The sequence below is a fragment of the Falco naumanni genome, chromosome Z, assembly GCF_017639655.2.
Source record: "Falco naumanni isolate bFalNau1 chromosome Z, bFalNau1.pat, whole genome shotgun sequence".
In the NCBI taxonomy this organism is placed as follows: domain Eukaryota; kingdom Metazoa; phylum Chordata; class Aves; order Falconiformes; family Falconidae; genus Falco; species Falco naumanni.
The window spans coordinates 9,664,825-9,682,528 of record NC_054080.1 but is presented as its reverse complement, the minus strand read 5'-3'; the positions used below and the strand labels follow the sequence as shown (position 1 = coordinate 9,682,528).

At 42.1% G+C, this 17,704-nt stretch overlaps 1 long non-coding RNA gene across 1 annotated transcript; it reads left to right on the top strand.

The window, feature by feature from the left end:
• Window positions 1-1,681: 1,681 nt before the first annotated feature.
• LOC121081044 lies at window positions 1,682-8,618 on the top strand. Its single transcript, XR_005825568.1, has 3 exons — window positions 1,682-1,782; window positions 2,506-2,510; window positions 8,607-8,618. It is a non-coding gene; the product is annotated as an uncharacterized LOC121081044 (long non-coding RNA).
• The last annotated feature ends 9,086 nt before the right edge of the window (window positions 8,619-17,704 follow it).

Here is a 17,704-nt window from a genome sequence, read left to right as displayed (position 1 = left end):
CGCTCCGCCAACTGCCGCCCTGAGCAGTTTAAACAGTCCTTTTTTATACTTTTTACTTTCGTGTTTATGAAGTAGTGGAGGTGTTAACCCCTTACTCATATATCTTTATATGGGGTCGTCTGTCTTGTTTCTGTCTGGCTGTTATCTTCTCTTTTACAAGCAGCATCCTGGACATCTGGCGGTTATCTTATTTTTTCACAAGAGGCATCCTGGATATCTGGCGCCTAGTCTTTACATTATGCTTAACATAAATCTTAATATCCTAGTCCATAGTTTCTTACATTATGCTTAACATAAATCTTAATAAACAATATCCTAGTCCATAGTTTCTTACAATCCCCCCTTTTTCTTTTTATCCTATTATTGTTTATTAGATGCTACTTTCATTCTCGGCACTGCAAATAAACCTTTTTCCACAATCCCAACATTTATCATAACACTCACAAGGTAATACCTCACAATTACAATAGGCACAATTTTCACGTGGCATAACGCATTCGCAACAATCTTCATCCTCATTAATAGATACACTCTTATATTTTGCCCTAGACCTCATAGTTAAAATAAGTAATTTAGCTATGTCAAATCGTTCTCTAATAAAGTGTAAAATATAGCGTAATATACAAGGCCCAAATATAAGTCCCAGAATCAATATAATAAGCGGTCCTGCTAAAGCAGACAACAAAGTAGTTAGCCAAGGTGAAACATTAAACCAGTTTTCATACCATGACCTGCCCACCTCACGATCTTTCTTACGTTGATCTAACCTTTTCCGGAGTTCAGACATGGTGTCCTGGACTACTCCCGTATGGTCAGCAAAAGAACAACATTCTTCATTGAGAGCTACACATAACCCTCCTTCCTTTAAAAACAATAGATCTAATCCTCTTCTATTTTGCAGCACTACTTCTGATAAAGACTTTACTGAAGTGGCTAAATTTTGGATAGATTGTTCTATTTTTGCTAAATCCTCATCTACAGCCATCTGCAAACTTTGTAATTCCTGACCTTTTACTAGGGAGGCTATGCCTGTACCTGCTCCAACTCCGCCCGCTATCAGCAGTGTAGCTAGGGTTACCACTGTAACTGGCTCTCGTTTTTGTCTGTTCAGGTCTCCTTCAAAGTGGCGTAACACCTCCTCAGAGGTGTGATAGATCAGACGGGGAACAATAATCACCTGTACGCAAAACTGAGATTGGTTAAACACGTTTAGGGATAGGCAAGGCGTTACTCCAGTGTCTGAACAAACCCATTTAGCTCCTGGTGTCGGGATAGCCCATTTGTCATTTTGATTCTTGTGTTTCTCTATATTGGTGTTAGTGACTGTTCGGTTACACAGAGGCTGATACTTTTCGGGTACTGTACCTATACATTTTCCTTGACCTGTTACTAATTGAATAGTAATTCCTTGCGTATGGTTCCTCTGGTCATCCCATGGGCATTCTCGTGGGTTTGAACCATTAGACCATTGAATCCTACCTGGTTTTCCAATTGCCTCAAAATAGGGTGGTCTAACATTATAACATAGCCAGCATTCCTCAGTTAACTTTGGTTTGCTTTCATTAAGGGCACGATAAGAGGCTTGCATTAGATTCCATAAGGGGTCTCTGGATTCTGACAACTTTAGATCCCTGGATAAGGAGAATTCAGTCACAGTGTTTGTTGTTTCTGTGAGAGAGTTTGGAGAAGTGGTTGCGACGCTTGCGGGGGCAACCTTTTCTTCAGAGAAAGTGGGTGGATTCAGGACCAGGTTTGGTCCTATTGGCAAAGGATCATGAGGAAGTCTTTCTTTTATTATTTTAAACATACTCCCCCTATCTGGCCCTGTGTCCCAAAACCTAATTCCCCAGATTTTTCCACCTAACCATGAGTCTTCTGTAGGATTCATTATTTTGATACTAATGTTTCTGCAGTATCCTGGTGAATTACAATGTCCATAAACATGTCCATCCTTCCCAATGTTTGGCCGCTTACACCCTTTAGGCTCCCATTCAAATTTCAGATATCTGTCTCCAGGACTTGTCCAATCAGAAGCCCAGGTTTCACAACCCCAATAGCCACAAAAGTATTGACCTGGTTGATTACAATAGCTTTTACCAGGGTTTGATGCAGGACATACATAATATGCTCTACATGGATCTGCCCTATCTTTACGTCCTCCAATAATCATTGCAGTTAATGGTACAGTAAATTTTACTGTCTTTGGAGTTGTAATATTTTGGATTGCATGTGTCTCCTGTAAGTTATATATTTTCCATACCATAGGTTCGTGTGGATTTCCTGCCATTGTGGGTAAGACTAATGTGCTAAAGGTGCACAAGAAAAAGGGTACTGTGAGAGGGGTTTGTTTTTTATTAAATTTTAGGCTCTTACCAGTCCCGGGGGAATTCAGCCAGGGTCGCTTGCGCATTCCAAGTTGTAGGCTTTTTCCTCTGGTAGGTTCTCCTCTGCCTCGCCCGTCGACTGGGTTGCAGCCAGCCACGGGGTTTGCCATCTTCTCGGCAGCAGGAGTCCCTGGTGGGAATATGCCTTTCGCACTTGGTTAAACGGTGAGCATAAGCAGGCCAAGCTTTGGCCTTTACTATATGTTCATTGTACCCTACAGCTTTTACTTCCCGTCTACATTGGACTGTGACAATATCAATTACAAATGGTACTCTTTCCTGAGGGTGATAGCAATAATATTCAGGGTTTATCCCGAATGCAAAATAGAACCACTGTTCAGGAGTCCAATCCGGAAATTTGTTTCCAAATAGTTTTAGGGCCCAATCAGTTAGGTGCCTCTCGCTTTTATGGCAAGAGTTACAAACTCCTCGAGGAGGAGTTTCCCTCTTACAGTGTATTCACCATTTTTCTGACACTTTTTGCACTTAAAACTTGTAAATGGATAACACTCACAGTCAGGTTTCTCACACCTGACCCTCACGTCAGAGGTATAGGTGGCAGAAGTTGAGGTGGCTTTCAAATAACAAAATTCTTTGTTAATGTTACAAACTGAGCAGGCATAAATTTAACATACCCCTTTTCCACACTTAACTATTTTCCACAGATAATATACAATCAAATATATTATTAACGCAAAAATCAATCCTAAAACGCACTATATTCCAAAAGGTAGATCTGCTAAATACTGGGAAAAAAAACCAAAAAAAAAAAACCAGTTTGTATCATTACTTATCGTTTTAACACAAGCTTGGTGTCTCCAGGTGAGCTGACAATCTTCCACTGTGGAGGATTTACTGGTCCCTTAACGCGACTGGCATGTGTCCATCCGCGCTCTGCAGTTCGGATGGCTGTCTCTGTGGTGAGCAGAACAAGGTAAGGTCCCTCCCAATTAGGTTTTAGGGTTTCTTCCTTCCACACTTTAACCAATATCCAATCCCCAGGTTTAACATTGTGAATTTTTAAGTCCAACGGGGGTCGTTGCACAATCAGTCCGCGTTCCCAAAGCTTGTTACGATGTTCTGCTAATTGTAAAACATATTCATTAATCGTACGGTCTCGAATTAAAATATTTGTTTGTGGGCTTTCAATTCTATAGGGCATTCCATACACCATTTCGAATGCTGATATTCCCACATCCGCTCGGGGTCTAGTTCTGAGAATTAATAGTGCCATGGGTAGGCACTTAATCCACGATAATTTGGTTTCTATCATTAATTTAGTTAAAATAGTTTTTATTTCCCCATTCATCCTTTCAACTTTTCCCGAACTTTGTGGATGCCATGGCGTATGGTATTCCCACTTAATACCCAAGCTTTCTGTTAGATCTCTAACAATTTTTGACACAAAGTGTGTTCCTCTGTCTGAGTCGATTACTTCAGGTACTCCATATCGAGGTATAATGTGTTCAAGTAGCACTTTAGTAACTTGGTTAGCTGTTGTCCTGGAGGTAGAAAAAGCCTCAACATAATGTGTTAAATGATCTACCAGTACTAAGAGATATTTGTAACGCCCTACTCTAGGTAATTCAGTAAAATCCACCTGCATGTGTGAAAAGGGTCTGTATGCTGGGGAACGTCCTCCAAGAGGTTTTTGCCTCATGTTGTTTCGGTTTACTTTTTGACAGGTCTCACAGGCTGCTGTAACTGCTTTTGCTACATTATATACACCTATACAGGCAAACAGTTGATTAAAATGATCAACTAACGCCTGGGTTCCCCAGTGTGTTTTACTGTGTATTTTTGAAAATATTTCGAGTGCTATGCCCTTTGGTAAAACTTCTCTCCCATCTGGCAATATGTACTTACCATCCTGTTCCTTAGCTCCCATTTGTTCTAGTTTTTCCTTTTCTATAGACTCAAAGCTCAAATTTTTATTAACAGGCATTTGTTGTATAGTTAAAATCGTACTATAATTGCCTGCCACTCGTTTTGCTTCTGTATCAGCTGCATTATTTCCCCTAACTTGGTAACTTGTACCTCGCTGGTGTCCCTTTATATGTACAACTGCTATTTTATTTGGCATTTTTAATGCCCCCAGAACTCGCCGAATTAATTCTGGGTGTATCAGTTCTTTTCCCTGTGAGTTAACGAATCCTCTTTCCTCCCATATTTTCCCAAAAGTGTGTACTACTCCGTACGCATAGCGTGAGTCTGTATATATAGTTCCATCCTTTCCCTTCAGTGACTCTAATGCTCTCCACAATGCATACAGCTCACAGGCTTGAGCCGACCAGCTGGCACTTAGGGGGCCTGATTCTATTGTCTTAAATTCTCCTTTCTCTGACTTAATGATGGCATATCCAGACAATCGTTTACCTTCCACTATTCGTGATGACCCATCTATAAATAGTACTTCTCCACATTGTAGTTCTTCTTCTTCTAAGTCTGGTCTAATGCGTGTCTGTTGTTCAATTGTTTGAAGACAATTATGTACTAACTCAGTACTTTCCCCTGGGTATAAAAATTCTGCAGGGTTAACCGCTTTGATAGTCCTTAGGGATAGTTTTGGAGATTCTATGAGTATTCCCTCATACTTTAGCAGTCGGCTATCTGTAAGCCATTTTTCTGCTTTTTGTTGAAGCACCCCCCTTATATTATGAGGTGCATATAGGACAACTTCTCCATTAAAGGTAATATGATTCGTTTCTTCAAGTAATAAGGCAGCAGCAACAATAATTTGTAAACAACTCGGCCAACCCCTGCTCACAGGGTCTAACAGCTTTGATAAGTATGCCACCGGTTTCTTTTGTCCTGCCCATTCCTGAGTTAATACTCCGAATGCCGTTCCTTCATGTATGTTAACGAATAAATGGAATGGCCGCTTTAAATCTGGGAGGCTTAAAACCAGTGCTTGACTTAGCTCCCTTTTGAGACTGGCAAACTGCTCTTGATCCTGAGGGGTCCACTTGGGTATTTTGTCTTTAGACAGTTGTTCATATAAGAATTTAACTTTAAAGCTGTAGTTCTCTATCCATTGCCTACAATACCCAAATAGCCCTAATGCCTGCCGAATTTGCCTCTTAGTGACAGGCATAGGTAATTCCAGAATTCCTTTAATGCGCTCTGGATCTAATATCTTCTTGCCGTTAAACAAATAATGCCCCAAATATTTCACTTTTTCCTCCACAAATTGTAACTTTTCTTGTGATACCCGTAGGCCCTTTTGTGCAAGAAAATTTAGGAGTCGAATGCTTTCTTTTCTTACATCCTCCTTATTATTTCCTGCTATAAGCAGATCATCTACATACTGTAACAGCACGTTTCCCGTTTGTACCTGGTATTCTTTTAAGAGCTCTTCCAGGGCCTGTCCAAACAGATTAGGGGACTCAGTGAACCCTTGGGGGAGCACGGTCCACCTTAATTGCTGTCTACGGCCTGTTTCTATGTCTTCCCATTCAAAGGCAAAATAATCACGGCATTCTTCTGCCAGTGGACAGGCCCAAAAGGCATCCTTTAAATCTGCCACACTATACCAGGATTTATGGGGTCCTAGCTTGCTTAGCAGTGTGTATGGATTTGCTACTACAGGGAACCGGGTGATAGTCCTTTTGTTTATTTCCCTTAAATCATGTACGAGCCGATATTTCCCATTTGGTTTCTTTACAGGCAGAATGGGAGTGTTAAAGGGTGACATACAAGGCTCTAAGATTCCGTGTGCTAACAATCGATCAATTTCTGGTTTTAATCCCCTCCGTCCTTCTAGGGATATGGGATATTGCTTTACCCTCACAGGTATGTGGGGTTTGGAAATTTGGATTTTAATCGGTGGGATTTCCAGTCTACTAATTGTGTCCGGAGAGTACCAGACATCAGGGTTAATTTGTTTTTGATCATCCACTGTCAAAGGATAAGCCGATACTGTTAGCTCTTGATTTTTTACTTTAATTTCTAATTGCAATTCAACAATTAAATCTCGTCCTAACAGATTAAATTCTGCTTCAGGGACGAGCAAGAGTTCACCCATTCCAAATTTATTTTCAGTTTCGAATACCACATTTTTGATTTTGCTTACTTTAAAGGGTTCTCCTTTTGCCCCAATTACTTGTACTTTTTCAGGGGAAACTTTACATCCCTTAGGTATTTGCTTAATAGTTGATTTCTCAGCTCCAGTGTCTACTAAAAAGGTGAACTCTTGTTTATGGGGTCCTATTTTTAATTTTATCAAGGGCTCATGATGACTCCGGTCCCCTAAAATATAAAGCCCCTGACTTTCCTATTCCGTTTTCAATATTTCCTCATCCCTGATCCTTTCTCTGCAATTCTTTTTTATATGTCCCTTCTTTCCACAGTAGAAACAACATCTCTGTTCCTTTTTTACTATTACATTCCCTTGTTTTGTTCCAGCGGATCTGTGTTCACCAGTTCGCCCTTTGTGATCCTCTCTGACTGCTGCTACTATCATTTTTATTTGTCGCTTGCTGCTCTCTTCTTCCCGCCTTACGTAAACTTTCTGAGCTTCCCTCAATAATTCATCCAACCCTCTATTCTGCCAGTCTTCTAACTTTTCAATCTTCTTTCTGATATCTTCCCATGATTTTGCCACAAACTGAGTTTTGAGGAGTGCTTGCCCTAAAGGGTCGTCTGGATTTACCCCAGAGTACAGCTGAAGGGCTTTCCTCAGTCGTTCCAGCCACTCAGTGGGGCTCTCATTTTTCTTTTGCATTTCATTAAATGCTTTATTGATATTCTGGCCACGGGGTACTGCTTCTCTAATCCCCTGAATTACTATAGTTCTCAGGTCCTGCATATGAGTTCTATGCGCCGGATCCTGGTTATCCCAATTAGGTTTTTGAAGTGGCCATTTAATATCTGCTTGGGGTCCCTGGGCATGCTGAGCATCCCACAGTCTCATTCCTGCTCGTCTAATCATATCTCTTTCCTCGGTAGTAAATAATTGACCAAGGATAGATTGCATCTCATCCCAAGTATAAAGATTTGGTCCCAAAAATTGATTTAATCTTTCTGCCACTCCGAGTGGGTCCTCAATTAAGTTTCCCATCTCGGTCCTTTTAAAATCTCGTAGGTCAGCCGAATTTAGAGGCACAGAAATATATCCGATCACAGGTTGAGGTCCCCCCATGGGCATTTCCCTTAGGGGGTACATCTGAGCTGCCCCTTTTTGACTTCTAGTTACGCGTCTAGGAAGAGGGGGAGACTCTTGTTCCGATTCTGGTGGGGGAGTGGGTGCTCTGGGGACCTCTGCAGGAGCAGGAGGAGGAATGTAAGGAGGGGGGGGTTAGAAGGGTTTCGTCTAACTCTTCCTTCTTTTTCTTTTGTTTAGTTTTTATTTCATTCAGCGGGTAAAGTCTAGCTCCCGGTCTTTCTAGCCACACCTCCGCATATTGACTCTCCTCCGGGTTAAGGGGTTTTTTATTATTAACCCAGAGGTTTAATTGCTGTCTTACCCAATCTTCTTCTGACCCATAGACTGGCCAAAAGACATTTTTAGAAATCTTCTTCCCTCCCCATATCTTAGTACAATATTCTATCATTTTCTGCTTATCTTTCCCTAGGGTTCCAGGGAAATATTTCCAATTGTCTAAGATATATGCCAGAGGGGTATTCTTAGGTACAATGGGTACCCTTCCCATGGGAGTCGAAGGCTTGCTGCCCTTCGCCCCCATCTTCTGGAATATCCACAAACATACACTCACTCGCTCCCCTTGTTCCTGGCCCAGTCCCTCGCGGGAGATGGGAAACGCAGTACTTAAGAGTCCACACTCGCTTGGTTCAGTATATCGAACCTCTCACTCGTTATATTCCAGGAAACCCAATCCCGCCCGAACGGCAAAACCCGTGAACAAATTCGCAATATACTTACGCGTCCTGCGTCTTCGTCCGGACTCCCGTGCACAGAATTTTTATGGGATTTTACCGGTTTCTCCTTTGCTCATTATTCTAGAATTTAGGTTCGTCGGTAAGGTTGGAGTAAGCTGTTGGTCGCGGGGCCGCGAAATGTCGCGGGGCGCCTCCCCGGAGGACCAAAGCCCACCGTTCCTTATCCGAGTCACGGCACCAGAAATTGTCATAAATTGAGACCACAATTGATCATAATCCAATTAAAATTTTATTAATTATAGCAAGTAGAATATGAGCAAAGACAGCGCTGGACGGCAGGGGAGTCTGCGCTCCGCCAACTGCCGCCCTGAGCAGTTTAAACAGTCCTTTTTTATACTTTTTACTTTCGTGTTTATGAAGTAGTGGAGGTGTTAACCCCTTACTCATATATCTTTATATGGGGTCGTCTGTCTTGTTTCTGTCTGGCTGTTATCTTCTCTTTTACAAGCAGCATCCTGGACATCTGGCGGTTATCTTATTTTTTCACAAGAGGCATCCTGGATATCTGGCGCCTAGTCTTTACATTATGCTTAACATAAATCTTAATATCCTAGTCCATAGTTTCTTACATTATGCTTAACATAAATCTTAATAAACAATATCCTAGTCCATAGTTTCTTACATTTGCTAATGCATTTTCTGCCCACAGCGTCTCCTTGTACCTTAGCGGACTAAGAAATGGCATTTGATTCTCAATGCAGCCAGCCCCTGACCAAAACGTTTCAAAGAAAGAGCTTTTTTGTTCAATTCAATGTACTTAAAAGGAATTCAGGTCAGCGTAGCTTTCAGTCCTTGTGGTTTTACTGCCTTTGCTTTATACTTGGTTTTTCTCTCCTCTACGTATTTTTCTCTCAGATGTTAATCCCATGCAGACTAGCTTTACATCATCACAGCAAAACGGTAGCTGAAGTGGGGACAGTCATAACCTTTTATTTAATTTCGTCTCTGTGCCTTTTATCTCTATGCAGCTTGGCATTTCCTCCAGGAAAGGAAAACCCATTTCCTGCAAAGAACCCTTCTACTCTTCCACATACTTCATATGTACATTCTCTTCCGTATCTGCCTTAATTAACCATGCTTTAGATAAGCGTTCAAACTGATCTTTGCGCTGCTCTTTTATATACTGCATACCACATAGTGTTTGAGCCTGCCCTAAAATTGGGTTTAAAAGGGAAAATGAGATTGTAGTGCTAAAGATTAAAAGGCTGCGCTTCAGCATTGCTGGAGCGGGCTGGAAACTAGGACCATGCGTGGCAGTCGGTTAGCTGAGGGGAAGGTGCTCGAGCTTGTCTAGACAACAATTAACATGATACAGAGCATAGCGGAGTGGGGGAGGGATGGCGCCAAGGAAAGGTAACACCTTGCTGTTAATTGATGGTAGTTAACCACCAATCAGGGATTGCCTAGTATGCAAGGCTTAGCTTCAAGAACCGATCTGTTTAAAACGCGCAGCTTCTGAAAGTGTATATAAACTGGTGCTTCTGTACAATAAATTGACATTTGCTTGCATCAAGTTACGTTCCGTCTCTTCATTCGCCGCAAACTGGTGTTCCCGACGTGATCCGTTTAAGGATCCGACGTGAAGGGCTCTCGAATCGCCTGACTGAGCGACATGCAGCGAATCCCACAGAACTTTGAATGGAGCGCTGAAAGGGAGCGGGAGCCGGCCAGAAATCCCTCCGGAGCTGAGAGGTGAGCTGTGGGAAATCCGTAATGGGGAACCAGGCTTCGTCCCCAGAAAGAGACGTATATGGACTCATGAAGGGTCTTCTAGTCACATCCGGGAGTCCGTGCCTCAGTTTCCTCAAATGGTGACCCCTATGGTGGTGTTCCGAAGCCTTGGAAGAATAAGGACGGAAAAAAGACTGCTCGTGGAAGAGGGCTGCGTTCCGGAGGAGACGGCTTGGCTGAACGATCGTCTGGCTGTCTGGACCAGGCAGGCAACCTAAACCCCGAGGATAACACCTGTATTCATCGAGACAGGTGAGCAGCCAAGAAACTTTAGAGACTTTGAAAGAATGAAAGTGTGCACATACAGCAGCCAGTTGTATGATGCTGCCGCGGAGGGGAGCTCCGTGTCGGGAATGCATTTAGCATCTTGGTGGCAAATTCTGACTACTCTTTGCCAAGTGTGGACTAATTCTACTAACGGTGCTAAACCAGAGGAGGCTGTAAATTCCGCCATCAGTGTAAGCACTGAACTAGAGGAGGCTGTAAATTCCACCAACAGCGCGACTCAACACACTGTCAACGATGCCGATTCTGTCCACACCTTCTCTGCCCCCAAAGCTTCTGTCACTGATTGCAGCGACCCTCACAGCACAGGACCAAGCACGGGAACAGGACAACTCGGAAAATGATTTCATTGACACTGATAAACCTTTTGATCCAGGTCCTATAGATCTGGAAAAGGAGCTAGACCTTTCCCCCACCCCCTCGTCTCTCGCGATGCATTGATTGTATTTTGGGGAGGGTGAAAGGGGGTCTGAGGGATTGGTGGCAGGAATGCAAGTGGGAAGCGCTTAAGTGAGGGGGTTTGGGAGTCGCTATGGCATGTTCAGTATTTTGTCAGATCAACCTCGAGAGTGGCAGCCTGTGCAATACGAGGCTGTTAAAGAGTTAAGCAAAGCAGTGCAGGAAGGGAGGATTCATAATGAGAGAACAGCTAGGTATTGTGAAGGAGAATAGGAAAGATAAACATGGTTATCTAGTGTTTAATAGGTGTCTGCATGCTTGTAGTGATATATAGCTACGTAACTACATGAATGATTCCTGCCCTGAGCCTGGTGGAGCATACAGCTGCGGCTTGTGTCCGGGCTCAGAGATGTAAATAGGGGCTTCTCTGTTATGGTAAAAGTGTTTCTCTTTGCATAAAAAAAGAGGGAATGAAGGGAATGACCCCAGAGGTATGTTCAGAGAAGGCATGCTATGTTTCGAACTTTTTGACTGAACCAGTTCTTGTTTGGTGTGCCCTTCCACCTATGTATAATGGTAATCCAAAAGAAGATGATACTGAATGTCGATTGTCTTTCTGTAGATGCTAATGTAGTAGGAGGCTATGATGGGAACGTATTGCAGTGGTTCTTACCTTACCCGGAGTAACAGCAGGGAAAGCATTAAAGAGTTAAATCACCTTGTTTGGTAGGCAGTTCAGAATGTGAGTCAAAACTGCCACTGCTTTTTGTTGTTGGTTCAAGGACGTGGCTGTGAGGATTTGGATGGTATGTGCTGCGTGGATTTTAGGCGCCCCATTGCAGCAACATGTTACCAAAATCTGAGAAAATGTCAGCCTTTTTGGCATCCATTCACTCAATTGGCAGTATTGTTTGTTTGCTATTACCTTGGTTGCTGTCATGTTTGCAAGGGCCCTGCAGAACATGGCAAACCTGGTACCAGCTGTTCAAAAACTAAAAGGGGAAATTGTAAAATTGCACGGAACAGAGACAGTGGGTTATTTTGACATTGATAATATGTCTTAGTTGCTTTTTTATTTGTTCTATTACTTATACCTTGTTTTTACTCGTTCGGTTTCAAAAGTTCTTTTTGTGCAACAGGAAGGGGGAGATGCAGGAGCGGTCTGCAAACTAGGACCATGCGTGGCAATCAGTTAGCTGAGGGGGATGTGCTCGAGCTTGTCTAGACAACAATTAACATGATGAGGCATGTTTGCAGAGCACAGGGGAGTGGGGGAGGGATGGCGCCAAGGAAAGGTAACACCTTGCTGTTAATTGATGGCAGTTAACCACCAATCGGGGATTGCCTAGTATGCAATGCTTAGCTTCAAGAACCAATCTGTTTAAAACGCGCAGCTTCTGAAAGTGTATATAAACTGGTGCTTCTGTACAATAAATTGACATTTGCTTGCATCAAGCTGCGTTCCGTCTCTTCATTCGCCGCCGCACAGTATAGCTGTGTAGCTTTCCCCACAGTCTGCAAACTCAAGACATAAAGATTGCCCTCCTCCTCTCCACTACTGATCACTCTGATTTTATGTAACTCCTGACAGCCCGTTTCCTCGGGGCACTAAGACTTTCTCCCCTCCAGCAGAAGGAACTACCGCCCCCCTTGCTGATTTTAACAGATTAACTGTTATGTCCTTGTGAATTGTTATGCGCTGACAATACAGCAGATGTGGGGAAAAAATACAAGAATAAATCTGAGTGCTAGGGAGAGAGAGGGAATATTAATATTTGAGATGCTTTTGTGAAGAAACTGGGAGAGCCAGCCAATCTAATGTCAAGTGACGAGCAACTGCGGGGGATGTCCTGCAGCAATTTGCGGTTATTTAGAGTCTACCAGGAATGTGACAACTAGGGCCGCTTTTTCTTGAAACTGGCATGTTCAGCCACAGTCCTTCACTTGCAATTCATGTAAGAGAGTTGAGCATGTATTTCATTCAGTACTACAGCTGGTTAAGAATTTGTATGACTGAAGCAGAGTTTCTTGGAAAAGAAGTGCACTTGTTTTAGCATGAACAGAAGGGAGACTGATTTGAAGAGAAACATTAAAGACAGAGAGGAAATGAGTAAATTATGTTTTGTGTGTAAGGAACAGCCTGCACAGGAGATATTTAACCTCATAGTGTTAGTGTGCTAAGGCTGTGACCACAAAAGGACACTGACTGATTATCCTTCTGTAAACAAGGCTTGCACAGCCTTGTGACCAGTGTACTGAGCACCCCTCATTACCAGTTATTCGCTATTCCAAATCAAAAGTACCTACAAAACCTCAAGTTCTAAGAGTAGTGGCATATACCAAAGGTTGTTATGAAAGCTGAACCCGTTGGCTTGAAATGCTCTTCAGTAAGGCAGGATGTTGAGACAGTGTCGTAAACTGTTCTCACATTACCCAGATGTATCCGGACAGGCAGCAGATATGTGGCTATATCTGGAAGTTGGGCACACCCAGCATGGTACCTAAAATGATCTTCACCAAACAGAGCTTTCAAGAGGAAAGGCCGTAAGGGAGATGGTGTGATAGCTGATCTATCTAAAGCCTGTTAGTGAAACTCACTGAGATTGTGGCTAATAGAAGGCTCTGCCCTGCAGAGCAGAGAGAAATCCTCTCTTTTGCCAGAAAGGTTATGTGCCCCAGAGTCTGCTGAGGAAATACCAGAACACAGATTTATCCCAAAGATGCGAACAGAAGAGCTTTTGCCAGTTAGCTCCTGATGCTGTCAGTGCCAGATAGAGAAGGGGACTGCAAGTTGCATACACTAGGAAAGAGGTTGGACAAACGGCTCTGAGGACTGAGCCTCACAAGAAGCAGCTAGCTAAGATAATAAGCTAGGAAAATGCCATCATCAGGCAACCACTGTGAATGGACACAGCAAAATCTTATGCACAACACTCACAGCAGACTAACTACCCTAATGGAGCTAACCAGACCCCAAATTAAATGCAGCAAAGCCCTTGCCATAAATGAATCTATGGGGAAAGTGTATTTTTGTGTCGGCACACAAGTGAGCTTTTCATTTGCTAAGTTGTGAACTGGAATCACAGCAGTTGCTTCATGATGACCCAGTGCGAGTTACCATAGAAAAGGGCATATGAAACATAACCCTCGGTGTATCCTGTGGTAGCTTGCATATATGCTTGGAGCCTACTAGGTCAGATCATGTAGTTGACAGGAAAGGTAGGGAAAGTCTTAAAAAAGGAGAGAGAGGAAAAAAAAAAAAAAAAAAGGAAGATGCATGTTAGTAGAACATACTTCCAAATAAAATTCCCAGATCCTGTCATATGTGCAGGTCTTTGGCTTCAAAGCAAATGTAGCTCTTTCCTTAGAAAAACAACTACAGTAAATAAATAGGATGAAGAGCTTAGACTGAACTTCCTAACCCCCTTAATTTCCTGATACAGTGGCTACAGACTCCAAGATGATTCTATCTTATTCTGCTGTTTTGATCATTGGTAATTTGAAGCAAAAGCAGAAACATTAATGTCTTTAAGACATCCCTTTCTTATTGGCTGATTTGTGTAAGACGCACTTCCGTGTTGCCAAAGTGTGACAAGCAATAGGAAAATTAATTTTTAATTCTGACCACATTTGAAGCACAAAGCTTCAGTCCTTGCACAAAATTTGGTTGATTAAGGTTTGTTATAGTATCCCATCCTTTTGGCATGACTTTGTCTTTACCATATTGTGGCTAAGGATGTGCTGCAAAAATAGGATAATCTTTGTATTTCTCTCACAAACGTTGTTTGTGATGTTGTTTCTGTGGGCATGAGGTGGAATGAAAAGGTGATGCTGCAGTGTGCTATGCTAGGTACACATTTATTAGGGACACCAGTGGAACTGTATTTAATAACATCAGGGAACTGTACCTAATATCAACCCAATGCAGTGTATACATCAGATGACACAGAAATGTATCACTCTACAGCATCCTTGATATATCCAACAATTGCTGTTTATATTATTTAAGGTGGTATAATTTTCTTGACAGAAAGCTGCCTAAAGACAATGAACACACCTAAAACTGTAGCCAAAGCATTTGGACTAGTGGGTTCTTGCTCTACGGTAAAAATAAATTGTACTACTTTTAACTAAAATTGATTAAGTTCATCTTACAGCATACTAGAATACTTACTACACACACCTGGGACGGGAGATACAAATTATATTTTGTCCAGTTGTAGGAATGAAATTTCATTGTCGTCTGACCAGAACTGACTTGAATAGAAATGTTTAGGTGGATTTTATATTCTGCACAGAAATGCTCACTTACTTTGTTTTGTCATGTTGCTTCCCTAGTTGTCTTCCTTTTGTAGAGAAACACTTGGTGCTGTAAGCTAAATGGAGAATGTAAGTGTGAATGCAAACGATGATTACGTGAATTTTATTAACGGAAATGAGTCTGTAAAACATGCCTTACCTACTTCCCCTTCCTGTTTGGTAACTTTAGAAACAGCTCCTCACCACCCTCCACCCCCCCACCCCCACCCCCACCCCCGCTTGCTTTTCCCAAATATAAGCTTTGCATGTGATATAACTATCTAGTTGCAACAGTAGCCTTTGCACAGCTCAGTAAATCCTAGATAAGATCTTCTGTAGTAAGCCGAAGACTTTTCACCCACACCAGTCACACTGGAAGCACCTGAAGAACCAGACAGCCAGGAGATTTACAAAAAGGTAAATACTGGAAGCAGCTCAATTAGAAGTCAAGACCGTAGGGAAGATAAGTGTGCTGTCACTCTCTTGCTCACTCTTAACACCCAGAACATCATGGCAGAAGATCTAAAGAAAGAAGGAATGAAAAACTCCAGTCAGTGAGTAATCCAGACTGAGAAGTCTCAACAGGGATTACTAGCTATTGCCGTGCTGCCCCACTGGCCGGTTGCAATAATGATTATGAGAAATAAAAAGCCCAGAAAATGGAGCAGGAGCTTGAGTGTTTTCTGTTTTTGTTGACGGGCAGCATACCTGCTTAACTTGCTCTCTGTGTGTGAAGAGTTCCTCTGTGCAAATGATTCTGGCAACAGTGCTATAAAGAGTTCCCTGAAAATGAGCCTATGTCTGCTATCCATACCAGTAGATGTGCTTAAATTTTAAAGAGCTACTCTTCAGAAATTGCTTTGTGTCTTGGTAAGCTCTATACTGTTGCACTATGAGACTAGAAAAGGAAAACGAGATTTATCAGAAAGTATTGATTACTCAGCAGTGAAAATCACATAATTTACAAACTTAACTCGAGATAAATCACTCTCATCTTTATACTAGCCAATGTAGCTCTAGTAATTATAGCTGGTTATCCTTTTAGGTCATGGACTAGGCATGGACTTTTATGTCCTTCTTGAATGCCCAAGGCCCCCTAGTTGGCCTCCCAGGACTTGTCTAAACTGAAACATTCAAAATCATTAATTTGAATGAATTAAAAATATGAACTAAAAGTGAACCATTTTCATCTCTGTGTTGCATCCTGTACAGACACTACTATGTAGAATGAAAAAAGGTTAACCCTTATTTTGCTGCTCTCACTTCCAAAGACCATTCAGCTGAACCTACTTAAAACCTCTTAAATTTTAAGGATTGCTGTCCCTTAGAGATTTGAAGCAGGTTTAAAATAGACATTTTTTGATACAAGTTTACTGGGAGTCTTTGTACAATGAAAACTTCCCAGCTAGAAAGGCCATTTCTCTCATGCCAGCAGCTGACCTTTAAGAAGTACACACCTAAAATATGCAGTGAAAGAGAGCAGAGAAATTACTAATGATCTGTGCTTCTCACACAGACGCAGAATTTGTTAGTGAAATTGGCCCCGCAACCATACAAAATAACTTTACTCCATTCTGCAAGGGAAAATTAAAAGCTTTCCAACAGTCCCAGGACTGCTGCCTGACCCTCAGTTTGGAAATCTTGCATTTTGCCTCTTCACCCCATTCTATTTTTTTAGCACCTGCAAAAAGTACACTGTACCAGACTATTCTTCTACGTTGCAACACAGAGCAAGGAACGGAGAGCCGATGTATTTTTAACAGATAGTTTGGATAGCTACTTGACTTTGTCCCTTTATGAAATGCTTGGCCTGCAAGTCAGTGTTGGAGCAGGACTGGGAGGAAGCTAGATCACCACAGCATATACAACTGAACTGGTAGGGATACATCCATTTTTCTGAGTTTTTCTAAGTGTGATCCTTCTGAAATTCGGCCATCATTTAACACATCACCATGCTAGCTCACACTGTTGGTTTTTTTTATTTGGTTTTTTTTTTTTTTGCTGTGAACAGCCCTACATAATGATTTGATCAGAGAAGCAAAGGAAGCATAGAAAGGCTTTGCACATGTGCCCGTGCGCAGTACTCTCTAAAAAGAACTGGACTACTTTAAGTGTGTTTCTGTCATTTTCAGTTGTGTGCAGCTTAGCTAGAAGACACCACAGAACAGTATTTAATAATGTATCTGCAAAATAGAGGTTTTCACCTCCATCATTAACTGGATTGCTTGTGGCTGCACAGTTTGGTCGAGCACCTTCATGCCTAAATAAAAGCCATGGCTGGGTGCATTGTACCTTCTCTGGTGCCACTACTAGGTCATATTGTTCCAGTGAAACTAGTGTCTTGGATTCCATTGCTGATAACACTTGAGATGTTGGAGCAGCCAAAAGGATATCATCCATATAATGATAACAGTACCCTGCTGAATATTTTTCCCTAATTGGGCTCAAAGCCTGAGCAACAAACCATTGACAAATGGTGGGTGAATTTTTCATTCCTTGCGGAAGCACTTTCCAGTGATACCTTTGTGTTGGTTCAGCATGATTAATTGATGGAACTGTAAAAGCAAAGTTTTCCATATCATCCACATCTAATGGAATTGTAAAAAGACAATCCTTTAGGTCCATCACGACAATTTCCCATAGCATGGGGATCATTGTAGGTGAGGGCAATCCTGGTTGTAGTGCTCCCATTGTTGCCATCACCTCAC